This window comes from Siphateles boraxobius, unplaced genomic scaffold, assembly GCF_051911475.1.
Source record: "Siphateles boraxobius isolate OS27281-9 unplaced genomic scaffold, OSU_SipBor_1 1, whole genome shotgun sequence".
In the NCBI taxonomy this organism is placed as follows: domain Eukaryota; kingdom Metazoa; phylum Chordata; class Actinopteri; order Cypriniformes; family Leuciscidae; genus Siphateles; species Siphateles boraxobius.
This window is the reverse complement of record NW_027508699.1, coordinates 20,181,304-20,186,822: the sequence shown is the minus strand read 5'-3', so window position 1 is coordinate 20,186,822 and position 5,519 is coordinate 20,181,304. Positions and strand designations below refer to the sequence as shown.

General features: G+C 38.7%; 1 long non-coding RNA gene across 2 annotated transcripts; it reads left to right on the top strand.

The window, feature by feature from the left end:
• The first annotated feature begins 3,241 nt into the window (after positions 1-3,241).
• Positions 3,242-4,428, top strand: LOC143737581 (uncharacterized). 2 transcript variants are annotated; one of them, XR_013203683.1, is made up of 3 exons: positions 3,242-3,361; positions 3,490-3,701; positions 3,814-4,428. It is a non-coding gene; the product is annotated as an uncharacterized LOC143737581 (long non-coding RNA). The 2 variants fall into 2 exon arrangements; XR_013203678.1 differs by having other exon boundaries at positions 3,451-3,701.
• Positions 4,429-5,519: the final 1,091 nt, after the last annotated feature.

Genomic DNA, 5,519 nt, shown 5'->3' with positions numbered 1-5,519 from the left:
ACTGGGGCGGGAATATAAACGGTGACACTATAAACGCTTACCAAAAACAGGTTACCTAGGACGCAGATAGGACGCTACACAGACAGAACGATAGAACGATAAATAGAACGATGGCTATTATTGTATTATTTTAAAGAAAGAACCTGACAGAATAAAAAAAAATGACTCTTTCATAAGGTTTCACAGATGTGTGCTTATACCATTATAGGCCTTTAGCTTATTTACGAAAATATATAAGTCAAGTCAAAGTCATTTATAGGCCTATAGTTATACTGTTCCTTGAGATGGAGATGGAGGTGAATGTCAGTTTGAAATAGTTTTAGTCAATGCCTTTATAGGCATGCTAGATTTATCAATATTGCTAATGCTTGTTTGATAACACACTTTTTTAATTTTCAGATTTTAAATGTAGTAAAATTAAATAATTGTTAAATTATCTGAATACATAATGCACTAACATACCTTGTTTGCAGAATCCAGGGGAGATTACTGCTTGATCTGAATAGATTTCCTCAGTGTAGGCCATCTTGAATTCTGCATTCTGAAAATAATTCAAACAGATGGCTGAAAAGCAAGAAGCAATGCAAAATGTAAATGTCTTGTAAAGCTTATTCAATATTTAAATGTGGCAATATATTTAAAAATGCATGTTAGCATTAAGTTACAATTGAAAATGAATTTGACACACAGTGTGGGAATCTTTTGATTACTTGACCTTTGTGTCAGAGGAGCTGTTTGTATGTAAGAGAAAGTATTTATGAGGATTCACATATCTTAAAAGACGAATGCCCTTTCCCAGTAACTCATTCTGTATGTGGCACAAATAAGTTGCATAAAAGGAAGGAACCTCTCTGAAGTGTTTTACATTCACATTGTTGCCTATTTGGGATCAAGAGCATTTTATATCCTACCGACGGATTCCAGCTCTAGATTGAAAAGATACAGATAAATATAGAGTATTGGCGGTTGTTTCTTTGCAGAGGTAAGAAATAATTGCTAAAACTGTCACTGCCATGAGTCACCAATCATTCTGCATGTTAAAGATATTATAGGGTTTGCCTGTAATTCATCACAAACTCTTTGACCGCTTGCTGTAAATTCTTTGACTGTTTTTCCCATAAATTCAATCTATTGAAGAGGATCTAAGCTCAGCTTAGCTGCTTAGCTGTGAAGTTTTAATGAAACGCAGAAGATTAAACCACTTTACTAATGAGGAAGACACACTTATGCAACTACACACTTGTGTGGTTATCTCTGTGTCCCCTGGCTGTCTTTTCTCGTCCCTCCAGACAGATGACAAAGAGCATTCAGTATACAGGCACCTGACTAGGTGAGCAGGTCTATTTAAATCTAATGGGCCTGTTAAGTTCAGCTGAGTCTGATAGCCTTCAGGCATCAGTTACCGGAGAAGACATTTTGTGAATAGAGGAGAGCATGGGGGGGTTTGGTTCCAGACATGCCTGAAATTCTATGGTCCATGGTCTTGATGAATGTAGAGACCCCTCATCTCTCAGCACCTATACCCTTCTCAGTCTTCAACTGTCACATATAGTCACTACCAGCCGAATTTCTCACCCCAGGCCCACACTAACCTAAAAGCTACCTCCAAGCAAGAGCTTCTCCTTACAGCTTCACTACACGTCATAGACTAAGTAAATGTGGCAATGTCATGACCCTCAGAGACAGCTAGACAGGGACATTTGTCTTAAGCGATGATTAGGGCAGGAATCCAGTGTGTCTATTTAGAAAACACTCGGATGAACAACGATACATCCCAAAAACAGGTCACCGCAAAGAGATTAGCATTTAAAGTCCCAAGCTTTCTAAAGTCTTTGAGACAAATGCTGTCAGATAGAGATGCAACTTATAAGATAAAGAAAAAAATCAATAGGATAAAATGCATTTTGAAGTGTAATTTGGGAAAATACATCTAAAAACTGCAATGTTTTATGACTCCTGCAGAAGGATAAAAAACATATTGTGTATTCATCCCCTCTTCATTGTGGGGCAAGACCATTTTTGGTGTATAACAGCTCTTTAGCCAGTAAAGTGCATAATTGTTGCTGTGTCCTATATTTCAAAGCTTGTTAAACCCCCAAATATATTACGTTGAACATTCTGTTCCTGAGGAAAGCCATTTCTAAACGCAATATAGCAACTGATTCTTATGTATATTTTCTTGGCTCTTTCTATATATAACTAGCAAACAAATTCCTAAAAGGTATTCTAACTTTTTGAACCCCAACCAAAAATACATGAGGTTTCCTGCTATATGTCAAACCACAGACACAATGTTTAGCCATTTAAGAATTGAGTCCAATGCACTCCTGGATTTGATTGCTTACACTGTGCTGTGCCAATATGTTCAAGTCAATGTTTCATCAAGATTTGATATATTACATTATATATTCAGAAAATATTCCCGAAGACAGACTTTCGATAATAAAATAACATTCATACAAATCATACTTGGCGTTCCTCTGAAATATATCACATACATTTAGTGTGTTTGTAATATATATCAGACTACAAAAACAAGTCATAGATTTCCTTTGAATCCATATGGCAAGCAAATGAAATAACAGAATGTTTAAAGAAAAGCTGAGCTCATTGGAAAAGGTTTCCACTCAGTATGAAAGCAGAAAGTCGAGCCACAAGGTCAGCCCCTCACCCAAAAATCAACATTTGCAGCAGGGGACATGAGAATCCTGGAGCCTTTTGACTCTGAGAACCCCATTCGAATGACACTTATAAGACATTTTGCATTGCATTTGTTTATTTAGCAGGTGGTTTTATCTAAATGAGAATAACACAAGCAGGAGGAATTTTTTGCCCAGAAAAGCGCTTTTTTTCAGCATTGGATTTCTTTAGGTGAAGTTATTTCCAACACTGATTTTAATTATAAAATAGCTTGAATGGACGCTGTAACGTGCAAGCAGGGACAAGACAGAGTGAGAATCCAAATGTGAGCACAAGTTTATTTGAAAAAACACAAACACAGATAATCCATCCAGTGACGAGTGTAATCCACAAATTGAAACAACTTGGAACATGCATTCAGGAACAACAACCGACAAACAACAATTGAAGCACAGAGTTTAAAATACACAGGACAACAAGGGGCTGACGAGGGACAGGTGTTGGTGATTTGATATCATGGGAACTAATGAGGGCAACTATGACGACAATCAAGGTACAAGGTAAAACAGGAACCAAATGCAGGAAGTGAAGACAGAATCAATAGGAACTGAGAATACACTTCAACATAAAAGTCCTTACAAAACACAAGACAGCATTTATGTGGTGTGGTACTCAAACCTGCTAAAAAAACTCCATGGATTTATTTGTCCTCTCTACAAATGTAAGCCCACTTTCCCATTGCCTATATTTGTTTTCCTGGGACTGTCCTTATGTCCTAGATCTGCTCACTGAATTACTCTGGCCCCACAGCTGACTTTAGTCACAGCTGTCTGTGCTCTGCATCTACAGTCAGCCTACAGCTGGAACGGAACATCAACAAAGGGAGGGGAATATATATCAGAATTGGCCGGGCCACAGAGAGGAGCAAAACCACCATCAGGATTCAATTAAATCCCAGAGGGGCCGGTGGGAAAGAGAGTGGAGAAAGACAGAGCAGTCAGCTGCTGAGACGGAAAGGAAGTAAAGAGCTCTTTCACTCAGGGCTAAATGTCAAGAATCTGGTGCGTTGCCCGTTCTTCATTGTTCACTATGGGAGATGGTCAAAGTCAGGCCACTGGGCTGCTGTTGCCTACTGGCAACTGAAACACAGTACTCATTGTGCTTCCATGTCAGGGGTCAGCACTGAGGCATGAAGGCCTCCACATCAGAGAGCTGGACCCCAGCCATGAAAGATGACCCCAGTGCTCTGCCTCAAAGCTATATGAGTAAAATGTGCTGCGATCCACACAGAAGCACTCTAATGAACATGAGCTTTCTTCTCATGGCCTGTTAATGAACACAGATTTATGGTTACACTCTTATGCTCCTAGTCAATGGTGTAAAACAGAACTTCTCTGGTCACTAGACGTCAGGTGAGGGAGGATTTTAAAATCATGCCCTGAAGAAGCACAATTAAGGCAGTTGTTATGATTGTTCCAGTCTATCAAATCTAAATAATGAATGAAAACAACCAAAGAAGATAAGCTGAGCTGGTGCAGTGGAATTGCAGGGCAGGGGGGTGCCAAGAGAAAATGCTACTTGTTTAGACTAGGTTTATAGTTGTCAGAAAGCATGTTATAATTATTGTTTACTGTAAGTGTTGCCAAACTCTCCAGAGCCAGAGCAAACTTCACACTCAGAATGACAGCTTTAAATGTGGCATGCATGGATTTTATTAGACCCAGTGCAAATCTTGTAGAGTCTCTGCTAGGTAATGCAGACACCTTATCTTAATGAAGGGATGTGATGATGGATGGATGGAATTGGTTTAACTTAAAGTATAAGTACCTTGTTGCCTTAAAATTTTGAGTTCATTGAAATTAAAAAATTAATTTGAATTGTAAATACAGCATTGAGGCAATTCATAGAAGGTTTATAGTAAACCTCATTCTGTCTGAGCCAATAATAACACTGACTTAAGCCTTCTGGATACAGAATAACTTATTAAGTGTCTGCTTTAGTTGTCTGCAGGATGACAGCGGCCTGTATTTCCAGCTGCTGAGTCCAGAAACTACAGTCCTAATCAAAGACTCTTGATCCAATGCCTTGGTGGCCCTGAAAGCCACAGACACATTGAGCCCCGGTAGACAAACCAAAAACTAAGAGACTCTCAAAAATGTTTCCATATGAAAACTGCTGTTGAGTGAAGTACCAGTGTTTGAATTTCAGTAGCTCCCTCTTGCATTACCACAGTCTGGTTTTTGAATATCATTAATAAAAAGTTGACATTAGTTCATGCATTTTTTCCCAAACCCTGTCATGACAGTATCAGTGTTGTGAAGTGTACACTTGAACGTCTGGGCTCATTGGAAGGTCGCAGTCATGAGGTGGACAGTAGCCTATACTTGCACAATACGCTTCAGAACTATCTGCAAATCCCAAGTATAAAAAGCTGATGATCCGAAGTGTTAACATGCAGCTGAAATAGAATGTGCTACTGTTGAGACTAATGGCACCAATGCAGCTTGACGCGAAATGGCACAGGGTGATTTGTTCGTTCTGTCATGCTGATGCAGTTCCAGTTTTGGTGTGAAAGGCCCCTTAGCTGAGCACAGACATTCTTTCTGTGGCTACAGTTTTCATTATTTGACCTTTTCTAAATGACATTGATGTAATATGTAATTGCTCTGGCATTTTGAGAACTATATACAGAATCGTGAACTGAAAATAACAATCATATCACAAAATATAAGGGTCCTATAATAATATGTTCAAAAATAGCATCAACATCTAAAGCACATGTCAACACTTGCTGTCTACAGTCTGTCAGTTTCACACCTTTGCATGGTTTGACTGATGGCTTTTCTGCGTAAGCTTATGAAGTATTTTCTCTTTTTACA